Source organism: Cebus imitator, unplaced genomic scaffold, assembly GCF_001604975.1.
Source record: "Cebus imitator isolate Cc_AM_T3 unplaced genomic scaffold, Cebus_imitator-1.0 Scaffold126, whole genome shotgun sequence".
Taxonomy (NCBI): domain Eukaryota; kingdom Metazoa; phylum Chordata; class Mammalia; order Primates; family Cebidae; genus Cebus; species Cebus imitator.
In genome coordinates this window covers 185,315-199,741 of record NW_016107441.1, presented here as the reverse complement: position 1 = coordinate 199,741, position 14,427 = coordinate 185,315, and the positions used below count along the sequence as shown (strand labels likewise).

The 14,427-nt window shown below is 40.2% G+C and overlaps 1 pseudogene across 1 annotated transcript; it reads right to left on the bottom strand.

The window, feature by feature from the left end:
- Positions 1-393: 393 nt before the first annotated feature.
- LOC108312549 lies at positions 394-2,470 on the bottom strand (annotated as a pseudogene). The gene has a single exon (XR_005202160.1). The product of XR_005202160.1 is annotated as a kelch-like protein 2 (transcript).
- Between the last annotated feature and the right edge of the window lie 11,957 nt (positions 2,471-14,427).

Sequence of the window (14,427 nt, the reverse complement as noted above, 5' to 3'; positions counted from 1 at the left end):
AAAAACCTGCAGTAATATTCATGCCAAAGTGTTACTTTAAGAAAAAAAATAAAAATACACACCAAAACATGACCAAAATTAAAGAAAATAATAAATAAGTATAATTTATATTTTATTTTAAAAAGTTTGGCATCACACATATTCAAGTGTGTTACACCAGGTCCATTCCTCAGAAGTGGCATTTAAAGTGTTAAGCATTGTTAAATATCAAAAAATACAACTGTTTTTCAATGTAGTACTGGCATAATTCAAAGTACTGTGCCAATCATAAAGAGCATAATCAAGATTCAAACATCTTTTCAGACATATTTAAAGGAAAGCATATAGACCCACATTTATATGCACATAATTTATTATATTCACATAATCAAAGTTATTTTATAAAAGCAGTTTATCCCTCAACTAGTTTGTATACTTACGTAGATTTTAATATCTGTTCAAAGATTTTCAGTTCCTGGGTATACAGATTTTTAGAGAAATAAAGATAAAATTAATTTTACAAGAACACACGTGACTTCATCCTCCTTCACAAAATAATCCGTAGTCATTCAAGGCTGATAAGAACTAGTCTTTATGAAAGCAACTGTTGTCTAAAGACTACAGATTAAGTCCTGCAGTCCAAGTTTCTTATGAAAATTCAGTCAGCTGCTGCTCATTGCCGAAAAAGCCTACACGATGCTTCTACCAAAAATAATCTTCAGTATCCGAGGCCTATAAAGGCAGACAATCTTATCTTCTGCTGATACTTAAAGTGCAGCTACCAAGTGGAGAAGTGCTAGATTCTCAGTCACTTCAGAAATGCTTGTTGAAGGCTGTTTCTCATGTATAAATATGCTGAAAATGTCTTTCAGGCTCATAATGTTTTATCAGTAACTGTGACCCCTGCATAACTTCTCCCTGTGCTCATACACGATGACACAACTGTCCATTTATCGGTTGTTGGGTTATAATACTCTACCGACGCCAAGTTACAGGAACCATCGTCCCCTCCAACAACATATAACAGACCATTAACTGCACAAACTCCTGCATTTCTTCTGCACATGTTCATATCTGCAACCTGTCTCCATGCATTAGTGGTGGGATCATATACTTCAACACTTTTTCGTACTAAAGGGCCATCATGACCTCCTGCAGCATACAATAAATTGTTTAACACACCAACGCCTGCTCCACTCCGTCTGGTGCTCATTTCTGCTATATAGGTCCACTCATTTGTTGTAGCTTTATAGCATTCTACTGTGCTAAGACACTGACGTGATGCTCCGTCATAACCTCCTACAGCATAGAGCAAACTTCCAACAACACCCACACCAACACTGCTCCTCCTTGTGTTCATGGGAGCTACATGAAGCCACTTATTAGACTTTATGTTGCATGCTTCCACAGATGATAAACCTGTACTCCCATCAAAGCATCCCACAGCATATAACAACCCATTTAACACAGCAGCTCCCAAAGTGCTTCTCCGGTCTCTCATGTTAGCAACATTGGTCCACTAGTCCTTCACAGGGTTGTGGGAATCTACAGTGAACTCTTAATGAGCCATTAAAGCCACTAACGGCAAAAACAAGTCCAGCCATGTAGACCATCCCTGCCCTGCACCTCCTGGAAGGCAACTCTGCTACTTGGTGCCACCTTTCTTCTTTAAAGTCATAGCATTCCACACTCTGGATAGCCTTTGGTGCTTGACCCCCAACAACCACCATCAATTTGGGAAGGTTCACGGGTGTCCTCAGCGGGGTCCGGACACTCTTCATTAATATACGCTGCCCTGTCGGCAGCAGATGATACTTCATTGCTTCAATCAGGTAATCTTTGCAAGCACTGCTATTCTTGACCAATGCTTCCTCTTCAATCCTCTGAACTAAATATTCCCGAGGAAACAAAGGTAACCGCACATGTTCCATCAGTTGGGCCATAAACTCTTGCCTCACATCCTTGTCATGGTTCACCCATGCAATTACTGCTTCAAATACCTTCTCTTCTGAGAAAATGGTAAGTTTGTCACTTGAGATTAAGCTGCACACTTGTTTAATGCCAAGATTGAGAAATTATTCTATAAGTACGACATCTGCAAAATGATGCTCTGCATAGGTGTTGGCCTTGTTCAGAAGGTCGGCACATGCATGCATATCAGCAAAAGCCCGGATTCCTAAGCAGTTGACAGGGTGAAGCTGGGATTCCAAAAATTCACAGCAGGTCTTCTTCACATCCTGTAACTGTAAGAGACCAGCTGCTGGAAGAAGTGCCTGTACTTTTCTTCTGTAACCTGAATTTCTGCGGTGTAAATGTAATCAATTAGCATCCTCAGGGTCCAGCCATCTACCTCTTTTATTCTCTCTTTGCTTGGCTTTCACTCATCTCACCTGTAAACATGGCATGAAAATAAGGACTACAGGCGGCCAGCACCACTCTATGAGCAGAGATTTCCATGTCTTCTGCCACAATTGTGACATCGCATAGCAAATTTTGATGTCATTAGAATATATTATTTTTGTGATTCTTTGATGAACGCCTGCGTCCTGCAGTCAGTCACAAGCCCCAAGAAGGTGGCAACCATATTCGTTCTTCCTCACCATTGTACCTACAGTGCCTTCTTAATTCGTTCATGACTTTAAAACCTTTCTTCATATGCCAAGGATTCACTGTCACTGGGCAATGTTTTTCGGTATTACCATCTTTTGAATCGAGAGACTTCTGATGACCCTGCTTTGTGCATGCGGGAGGCAGCGGCGGCGTCTCCACTGTGGCTCCTCTCGGGCTTCAGAACGCAGGCACCGACCGCCGCCGCCAGCACCATTCCCGCCGCGGACGCCTGCACTGCCCGCCCGCCAAGCCGCGTTCCATCCGCCCCAGAGGGGGCGCCGCGCTTGCCTCACCGCGCCCCACCACCTGCGGCGGCGGCCTCCGCGGCCATGGCCCGCTCGGCCGGGCGCGCTCCGTCTACTGCGCTGCTCCCGCGCTCGCCCGACTGCGGGGCTGCGGCGGCGGCGGCGGCGGCGGCGGAGGCGGCACGGGCGGGCCGATGGTTAATCTTATATTTCAATTCGGTGCAACATGGTACCCGGTTATTTGGTCCACCATCCATCTGAATGTTGCAGTAAAAGCATGTTTTAGATGTGATTTACATTTATAATCAGTTGACTTTAAGTTAAGCCTATCATTCTCCACAGTGTGAGTTGGCATTGTCTATTTAGTTGAAAACCTAAAGAGCAAAGGCCGATGTTTGTTAAAGAAGAAGGAATGCTATCTCTAGACTACCAAAGAGAAATTCAACTTGAATTCTAGCCTTTGGATAAAGATTGTAACATCCACCGTTACCTAAATCTTCAGCTTGCCAGCTCACTCCACACATTTTAAACTTGATAGCATCCACGGTTGTGAGCCAGTTTCTCAAAAATCAATCTCTCTGTGTGTGTGACACACATGTTCTCTCTGTTTGGAGAATCCTAACATAGCTAGGATCCGTCATTGAAAGCAGCATCCCTGAAGGTTTCTCCAGGGGTCAAGGCAGGAGGGACGGGCAAGGGTGATAACATCCTGGTGTTTCCAGCATGGAGAAAGGCACAGACGGGGCCCTGACTTTCTCTGCATGCCCAAGGGTAGCATGGACAGTAACCAAATGTCTCTGAGTGCCCAAGCAGGGTTGTGCATGAGGTGAGGGGCTAAGGCTGTGGGCAGCCACCCAGCTGTGTGTAAGAATGGAGGTGTTTCTTGGACCTCTCAGAGACAGTTAATGGCCCATCACCACCCAGCAGGGTACTCAGTACACATTGTCCAAGCAGAGAGGACAGATTACTTATAATTTCAATAATGAATGATGCTAGATGATAACCAGGGAAGAAGCAACTCTATCCACACTACCCGCACCCCCCAGCCACACCATATTCATATGGTGAGAGCCATCCCTGAAATAAACAAAAGTGGGTGGATCACTGACAGAATGATGGTTTAAATAAAGATCAACTTGAAAATCCTGAAAGACTACTTATCACAAGATATCGAGCTTTAAACCACAAATGGTTGTTGAGCGTATCTAATATTTTCACCACTATATAGAAATGGAGACTCAGATCAATAAGAGAAATGAGGAAAATTGTATGTTATTTGCTTTCTATTTGAGGTGAAATTGACATAAACTTAACCTTTTTAAAGTGAGACATTTAGTGGCATTTACTACAGTCACAGTGTTATACAATCACCACATTTGTCTAGTTCAGAAACATTTTCCTCACCCCAAAAGAAAATTCCATACTCATTAAGCAGTCTTTCCCTGTTCTTTCTCCCTCTAGCCTTTGCAACCACCAGTCTGCATTCTGTCTCTGAGGATTTACCTATTACTGATATGCTTCATTTATTATGAATATTTCTATGTAGGCAGACAATATGTGAGCTTTTTTGTCTGGCTTCTTTCACTTAACACAGTATTTTCTAGGTTCATCCACATTGTAGCATGTATCAGGACTTCATTTCTTTTAGACATTGAATACTATTTGAATGTATTTACATGCAACAGTTTGTTAATCCATTCATCTATTGATGGGCATTTGAGCTGTTTCCACCTGTTAGCTGTTGTGAATATTGTTGCTATGAATATACATCTCCATGTATTTGTTTAAGTATATGTTTACAATTTTGGCGGGGGGGGGGTGTATTTACCTCAGAGTGAAATTGCCAAATCATTAGGGTAGTTCTATGTTTAATTTTTTAAGGAACTGCCAAACTGTTTTCCACATTGCTAAACCATTTCATATTCTAGCAGTTATATATTAATGTTCCGTTTTCTCCACATCCTCAGCACTTGTTATTTTCTGTTTTCCACATTAAAATTAAAATTAATTCTGTTTATTATAGCTATCTTAGTGGGTACGGTACCTCATTGTGGTTTTGATTTGAATTTCCCTATATACTAATGATATTGAGCACCTTTTTATGTGCTCATTGGACATTTATATCCTTTTCTTTGAAAAAATGTTTATATACGTACTTTATTTTAAATTGGGATGTGTTTTTGTTGTTGTTTAGTTGCACGAATTTTTTATATATTCTGGATACTAGACCCTTATTAGAGAAATAATTCATGAATACTTTCCCCTATTCTGTAGTTTGTTTTTTATTTCTTTGAAAATATCCCTTGATGCACAAAATTTTTCAATTTTGATAAAGTCTAATTTCTCTATTTTTTCTTTTGTTACTTGTGCTTTTGTTATTACGTCAATTAATTTGTTACCAAATACAGGAACTTACCCCTGTGTTTTCTTCTAAGAATTTTATGATTTGAGTTTTTATATTTAGGTTATTTATCTGTTTGTAGTTGTTTTGTATGGTGTGAGGTAGGGGCCAAATTTTATTCTTTTGCTTGTGGAAACCCAGTTGCCACAGAACCACTTGTTGAAAAGACTGTTCTCTTCCCCCTTAGTTTTTTTTTTTTTTTTTTTTTTTTGGGTTTTGGTCTTGTCACTCAGACTAGAGTGCAATAGTAAGTTCTCAGCTCACTGCAACCTCCGCCTCCCAGGTTGAAGTGACACATATATGATATATATTATTTACATCTATTTTATATATTTGTAAATCAAATTATAATTATATATTAAATATACACACAGTTTATTTTTATGATTCATTAGAAAGTATGTAGCAGACATAATGTGCCTTTATGCTTCAGCATGTATCTCCCACAAAAAAATACATTCTTTTAAATAACTGTAGTTCAGTTAAATAACTGTATTTCAGGTGGCACCTGCCACAATGCCTGACTAATTTTTGTATTTTTAGTAGAGATGGGGTTTCGCCATGTTGGCCAGGCTGGTCTCAAATTCCTGACCTTAGATTATCCACCTGCCTTGGCCTCCCAAAATGCTGGGATTACAAGTGTGAGCCACCATGCCCAGCCTCTTTTCCCATTAAATTAGCCTGGTCTCCTTGATGAAAATCAGCAGAAAAGTTGTATATTTTTAGTATATTCAAGTTTGGCTGAATTTTATTTCTCTTTTCTATTACAGTTAGGAGTTTGCATAAACAATATCCTAACTGTAGGTTATGATAAGAAAACTAGAGGAGATTGAAACAAAAACACAGAGGAAAGGGTTGCAAGAGAGAGAGCACCTGTTACTCAGCAGTTGCTGCTTCTAGCCTCTCCCGGGCTGTAGCTCTGTTCCTGTACCACATTTTCTTGCCCCACCTTCAACTTTATCATAAGTTCCACTTAACTTACAACTGATAGAATTTCTTTTTTTTTAATTGCATTTTAGGTTTTGGGGTACATCTGAAGAACATGCAAGATTGTTGCGTAGGTACACACATGGCAGTGTGATTTGCTGCCTTCCTCCCCTTCACCTGGCATTTCTCCCCATGCTGTCTCTCCCCAACTCCCCACTCCCCAGAATTTCTTTTTGTTTAATAGAGTTAATGAGTGTAATCCTTAAGACAATCAATATTTTTATCACCCATCCTCAAAAAAAATGACAAGAGAGAAAGAACTGTGCTTGACTTACCACCTTTAATCTATCTCTGGGGATATTTATATGTGACCATACATGGGTCACAGAGAGCGCTGGCAAACCCCATAACCCTCCACAAAGTACTGAGGCCAGAAGGGCTCTTGTGAGGATGCAGAGGCTGCTCTGAGCAAAATAAGCCCCAGGCCTGCTTTCAGGCAGGGCTTCCTAGACTCTTCTTGCTGGTGGACATACCTCCATCAGAGCTGGACTTGTTACATATGTTCAATATGCAGGTGCCAGAAATCCTTGATGCAGAGGAACTCATGCCCACCTGTCAATGTTGTCCAGAATTTTAATATCCCAGCTTCATCTTTCTGTGTACATAAATTTTGTTTTTGATTGAGGACTGGTTATTGAACAATGGGGCAGATTTCATATGCCTTACATTAAAGGACATTTTTACTTGATTTATATAAAATAGTCCTTAATCCTTTTTTCTTGAGAAGAGTTTCTTCATTCCTTTTAACTTTTCTAAAATAACCAACCTTTCTCAAGTTTTTATAAAAATACTTTGTTTTTATATGACTTTTTGGCTTTAAATAATTTCAAACTAAATTTGAATAGCTTAGACTTTTTGAAAACCCTACAGAAAAGTTGTAAGATTAGATAAGTACACCTGGATATCAGAATTACCAGTTGTTTATATATTACCCTATTTATTTGAGTGCTCTCTCTATATATACATATATACACACACACACATATATATACACACATACACACATATGTGCTATATATGCTTTGTATCTATTTTATATAATTATAAATTAAATTATAATTATATATTAAATATATACACATTTTATTTTTCTGATTCATTAGAAAGTATGTAGCAAACATAACGAAACTTCATACTTCAGAATGTGTCTCCCACAAAAAAGACATTCTTTTAAATAACATGTAGTTCAGTTATCAAAATCAGGTTATGTAGCATTAATGCAGTGCTGCGGTATAACTTCTGGATCAGGTTCAAATGCTGTCCATTGTCCCAATAATGTCTTTAAGTTTTACTCTCTAAGGAATTTTTTCAGTTTGAACCAAGTATTCTTGAATGTGTAACCTTTAAAATTTGCCTTCTCCTATTCTTTTTTCTGATAATTTTACAACCTCTCTTTAGCTTCTTCCATTGATTTTTTTGTGACGTTCAACCCCTGCTTATGTTTTGATGAATGCAAAGTCAAGGCATCTCTCCTGACTTCCACTGCCATGTGTCTGTTCCAAACATGCCTCTCACCGTGTAGACATGAGAATTACTACATGTTTGGTAAATTAATGGATGAATGATTGAATATGTGGATTCCTGTAGCAAGAACTCATCAGCTTCATAAATCTATTCCTTTCAGAAACATGGATGATCCTTTTATGTCCTTCATTTCTACCCCAGATAAGCGATCGCGCCCTACTCTCCACAATCTGTCTCAGCTGTGCTTCTATTCATCTACTCACTTTTCTTTCCTTTGGTAAGATTATAGCCGTCCTCCTGACTTCTCTGCCTCTTGTCTCACCTCTTTCTCATCTCCTAGAGTATTCAAGTTTGGCTGAATTTTATTTCTCTTTTCTCTTACAGCTAGGAGGTTAAGTAAGCAATATCTTAATAGTGGTTCCTGATAAGAAAGCTAGAGGAGATTGAAACCAAAACCCACAGTAAAGGCATGGAAGAGAGAGAGCACCTGTTACTCACCAGTTGCTGTGGTCTTCATCACTTAAAAATCTGATCCTGTTTTCTCTTTGCTCAACATTTTTATAGAGAAGATTTCTCAGGAAAAAAATTAAATCCATTATGATGGTGACCACGCTTGGTGGTCACTTGCTGCTCCTTGCCAGTTGCATTTTAATCTAGATATCGTAGATGATTTTAGCGTTCAGATTATATCAACCTGTCCAGGTTGTTGTTAAGATAAATGAAAGCATGAGTGATTAGGACCAAAAGATCTTTGATCCCTGGTGTGGCCATCCAGAGGGACTGTGAACTTAGAAATAGAGCATGTACTTCAAAGAATCGGAAAATTGGTGATTACAAATTCAGCCAAAAAGCCAGCATGGTGGGCAAGAAGAGGTAGGCAGATGTCCCAGCTGCAGGCAGAAGGACGCAGTGAGGACTCTAAACTAAGTGACGTGTAGAAGTTTACATAGAAAGGCAGCGGGCATTGGGAAAGTCTATCCTCAAACAGTGGAGCTCAGTCTTAGGCAGGGTCCAGGTGCAGGTAGATACCAGGTAGACAACGGAAGAGCTGTGGCAGCTGCTAGATGCTCAAAGCAAGATGGGATCCTAGTCCCAGAGGCCAGGGTTACCGGGAAGCTGACTTAAACAAAATGTAGGCATAAGGAAAAAGACAGAAGCCAGGTACTGAACTGGGTTGCAAGACTGGAGAGGACTTTGAGGTGAAAATGATTAGACACCAAGTGCTGTATTTTTGAGCTCTTCACATTTTTCTTAGTCAGGGATGCTATAGACTGGGTGGAGGTTGATCCTCCAATGGGAGCCTGGTGTCTGGAGTGAAATAGCGTAGGACTGAGCAGGAACTGAGAGCATGGGGTTAAATCCTCTAGATCATTCTTGAAAGGGCCCACTCCTTTACTAGTAAAGTCCTCCCTGCTTCCCTTTCCCATCTTATAAGCCCACCTGTGCTCCATTGGATATTGAAATAATCATTTTCGACTGTGCTTTATTAAATATCTTTCAAGGCAGATTAAATGAAGGCTTTTAAAATAATCTTGGAAGAGGCTTTTAATTGAGCATGTGAAAGAAAATTAACAAGTGAAAATCTATTGTTTCAACCACATCTTAATTAAATTTGTTGTTAAAATTGAGACATCTCAAAGTAGCTGATTTCACAGAGCTTCAATTCTTTTAGTGTCTTTAATCATTCCTTTTAAAGTGCTGGAAAGGAAAAAGAAATGTGTTCTGGAAAATTATAAAATAATAAAGACTTTGTGAAAATGCCTGCTGTTGAAATTCAAGTAAGAGCACGCTTGGATAATTTAAACAAAATAAAATTAGTGGTTCCAGATGGCATTAAATGCAGTGCTTCAGGCGAATTAACTAAGGAACATATTCAACTACTAAAGATTATTTTTAGAGTACAAAAATGGAGACCCAGGAAGGTATTAGAACATCAGAAAATTGGAAGTAGGATACATCTTTTTGAAAAGGAAAGAATAACCATGGTAATTATCCTAAATGTATAATTCTTATTAATGTTATAGAAAATAGTGAGATAAAATAGTTCAGAAATCTGAAGTCTGTTAGTTCTATGAAAAGTAAAGTTCATCAGTTTTTAAAGGTTGATAATAATTTTTCTGGAGGAAATTTTGCTTCCCCTCATTCATTTGCACTGTTGCCTGCATGTGATTCCAGCACTACCCCCATCTTTTGCTTTGCCATTTCTATTTCTTTGTTGCTCAGAATTTCTTTCCTTTCTTGGTTACCTCTGTCTTTCTCTCTAAATATAATCCTTCTCTGCCTTAGGTAATTGTCAGGGTTCAGTGAAACAGGGTATGAAATACCTGCAGCACAGAGCCCAAACATCATTCTCAATTAGGTGTTGATTTTTTTTTTCCTTTTTTCAGATGGAGTCTTGCTTTGTCACTCAGGCTGGAATGCAATGGTGCAATCTTGGCTCACTGCAACCTGTGCCTCCCAGGTTCCAGCAATTCTCCTGCCTCAGCTTCCCAGGTAGCTGGGATTACAGGCATGTGCCACCCCATGGCCAGCTAATTTTGTATTTTTAGTAGAGATGGGGTTTTGCCATTTTGGCTAGGCTGGGCTTGAACTCCTGGCCTCAAGTGATCCACTGGCCTGGGCCTTCCAAAGTGCTGAATTACAGGTGTGAGCCACCGCACTTGTCCCTACATGTTGATTTTCTCTTCTGGGGTCTTTACTCCCCTTTCCTTCCCAGCCTTAGTTCTGATTCTCTGCTGTACTCAGTTTGGTTTACTCTCTACCCTCCAAATAGGAATTTCAGTTTTCTAATTCTGTGAAGTCAGTTCATCAAACATACACTGAATAACCACCATAGTGAAGACACCAGGATGGGAATTATGATGGACATGAGGGTGTGAGAGTCATTCCACCTATTAAGAGCACACAGTCTCTGCATCATCCCAGACTTGGAAAGTCTGCTTCTCCGCTCACCTCTCACCCTCTCCCATCGTATTCTGCCTCCACAGGAACATCATGCCCATTCACCAGGCCTTCACTCAACCTGCAGCTTCTGGGGTGGCATTTTACAAATGTGGCCTTAAGAACACTCTGCTTGGGCTTTTATGATGTTTTTTCTTCATTAAAACAGGGGTAAGTGGTCAAATACACTGGCAGTTGCTGATGTATATGAAATTAATTAGATTTCTTTACCACAGGATTTCTTAGAGTTTTTAATATCCTAATCTGCATTTAGAATACTCAAGTGGGGTCTACTGTGTCCACAGTTTCAGATTTTCATTTGAGTTCTTTTTTTTTTTTTTTTTTTTTTTTTTTTTTTTTTTTCTAATTTTTATTTTTTTTTTTGTGTTTTTTTTTTTTTTTTTTTTTTTTGAGATGGATTCTCATGCTGTTGTCAGGCTGCAGTGCAGTGGTGCCATCTCGGCTCACTGCAACCTCCACCTCCCAGGTTCAAGCCATTCCTCTGCCTCAGCCTTCTGAGTAGCTGGGACTACAGGCGTGCATCACACCTGGCTAATTTTGTATTTCTAGTAAAGACGGGGTTTCTCCATGTTGTTTGAGCTGGTCTCAAACTCCTGACCTCAGGTGATCTGCCTGCCTTGGCCTCCCAAAGTGCTGGGATTACAGATGTGAGCCACTGCGCCCAGCCAGTTATAATTGTGTTGACCTACAAAAGGGACTTCTGTTTCATATCTTGGAAAACTCTGTCCAGAGGTACATATTGTATCATTAATTTATCATAATTGGTAGCATTGCTTTATCATGTTTATGTATCTAATTTCTTCAATTAAATCAGCAGTTTTCCTGTTGATACAGACTGCAGTTTATGCTTCCTTGTACCTCATAACACTACCCACATTGTCCTGTCTGCTATGTACAGGGTACAATTTCAAATAAAAACAAACTACCATTTATCTAGAACTTTTCATATGTAAGATACAGAGGGGATACAAAAGAAACTGAGTGTATTAATCTGTTTTCATACTCCTATAAAGAACTGCCCAAGACTGGGTAATTTATCAAGCAAAGAGGTTTAATTAACTCACAGTTCAGCATGGCCCTGGAGGCCTCAGGAAACTTACAGTCATGGCAGAAGGTGAAAGGGGAGCAAGACATCTTCTTCACAAGGAGGCAGGAAGGACAAGTGCCAAGTGAAAAGGGAAGAGCACCTTATAAAACTATCTGATCTTGTAAGAACTCACCCACTATCATGAGAACAGCATGACAGAAACTGCCCCCATGATTCAATTACCTCCACCTGGTTTCTCCCTTGACATGTGAGGATTATAAGGATTATAATCCTAATCCTAACCAGAACCTACCTCCAACACCAGGGATTACAATTTGACATGAGATTTGGGTGGGGACACAGATCCAAACCATATCATTCTGCCCCTGGCCCCTCCAAAACTCATGTTCTTCTCACATTAAAGATACAGTCATGCCTTCCCAACAGTCCCTCAAAGTCTTAACTCATTCCAGCATTACTAACTCAAAAGTCCACAGTACAAAGCCTCATCTTAGTCAAGGCTAGTTCCTTCTGCCTATGAGCCTGTAAAATAAAAAACAAGTTAGTTACTTCCAAAACACAATGAGGGTATAAACATTGTTTAAATACTCCCATTCCAAAAGGGAGAAATTGGCCAAAATAAAGGGGCTACAGGCTGTATGCAAGCCTTAAACCCAGCAGGGCAGTCATTAAATCTTAAATCTTCAAAATGACCTCCTTTGACTCATGTCCCACATCTAGGGCATGCTGGTGTAAGGGGTGGTCTTCCAAAGCCTTGGGCAGTTCCCTGCACCAGTGTGACTTTGCAGGGTTCAGCCCCCATGGCTGCTCTCATGGGATGGCATTGAGTGCCTATGGCTCTTCCAGGCACAGGGTACAAGCTGCCAGTGGATCTACCATTCTGGAGTCTAAAGGATGGTGGCCTTCTTTTTACAGCTCGACTAGACTGTGCCCCAGTAGGGACTCTGTGTAAGGGATCCAACCCCACATTTTGCCTCTACACTGCCCTAGTAGATGTTCTCCATCAGGGCTATATCCTTGCAGCAGGCTTCAGCCTACATATTCAGGCCTTTCCATACATCCTGCGAAATCTAGGCAGAGGCTAACAAGCCTCATCTCTTACATTTTATGCACCTACAGGCTTAACACCATGTGGAAGCTGCCAAGGTTTATGGCTTTCACCCTCTGGAGCAGTGGCCCTAGCTGTACCTGAGCCCCAGTTAGACAAGGCTGGAGCTGGAACAGCCTGGATGTTGGGAATAATGTCCAAGGCTGCACAAGTCAGCAGAGCCCTAGCATGGCCCATGAAACCTTTCTTCTTTCGTAGCCCTCTGGGTCTATGATGGGAAGAGCTGCCACTAAAATCTCTGAAATGCCTTTGAGGTCTCTCCATTCTCTTGGCTATTAAAATTCAGCACCTCTTTACATATATAAATATCTGCAGCCAGATTGGATTCTTCCCCAGAAAATAGGTTTTTATTTTGTGCCACATGGCCCAGCTGCAAATTTTTCAAACATTTACCCTCTGCTTCCTTCTTAAATATATGTTCCAGTTTCAGGCCATTTATTTGCTCATGCATATGAGCATAGGCAGTTAGAAGCAGCTAGGTCACCTCTTGAATGCTATGCTGCTTAGAAATTTCTTCCACCAAATACCTGAAATTATCACTGTCAAGTTCTAAGTTCCACAGATCCTTAAAGGAGGGGAACGATGCAGCCAGAATCTTGACTAATGCACAACAAAAGTTACCTTTACTACAGTTCCCAATAAGTTTCTCATCTCCATCTTAGAGCTAATCAGCCTGAACTCCATTGTGCATATCACTAACAGCATTTTAGTCACAACAATTTAACAAGTCTCTAGGAAGTTCCAAATTTTCCCTCATCTTCCTGTCTTCTTCTGAGCCCTCCACATTCTTCCAGCTTCTGCTTGTTACCCAGTTCCAACATCACTTCCACATATTCAGGTATCTTTATAGAAATGCTCCACTTGTCAGTATTAATTTTTCACATCATTTCATTCTTACACTATTGTAAAGAAATATCTGAGAATGGGAAATTTATGAAATGGAGAGGTTTAATTGGCTCATGGTTCCAAAGGTTGTATAGAAAACATGGAAACATATGCTTCTGGGGAGGCTTTGGGGAGTTTTCACATGCCAGAGAAAGAGGAAGGGTGCATAGGTGCTACACACTTTTAAAAAATCAACTATCATGAGAACTCAGTCATGAGAACAGCATTAGTGGGACGGTGCTAAACAATTAGAAACTGTCCCCGTGATCGAATCTCCTCTCACCAGGCCTCACCTCCAGTATTGAGGATTACAATCTGATATGAAATTTGGGTGGGGACACAGATCCAAACCATATCACCCAGGAAGTATTAAATTAAATTAAATTTGGCCTAAAGCTGCTTCTGTACATAGTAAAATGCAACCTAACTCAGTATGAAGTACCTGCTTCCAAGTGTACTGTAATTTGAAAAGCGTATTTAAGACATAAGACACAATGGGGTTATCTTCTGTTCCACTTCTTTGTTGCTTTATGGAATGAGAATACCTGGAATGGAAGAACAGCAGATTATTTACAGGGACGATGATCTCTGGCTGTTTAAAGGGCTGTTTGACCTGTACCAGCAAAATATGTAGCAATTTTTCCTCAGTTTACCCTGTAGCATCTACAATGTCAGTGAAATCCTCCTTTTCAGCAACTATTTTGAACATGTCCATGGATTTCCCAGCAAAGAATATCAT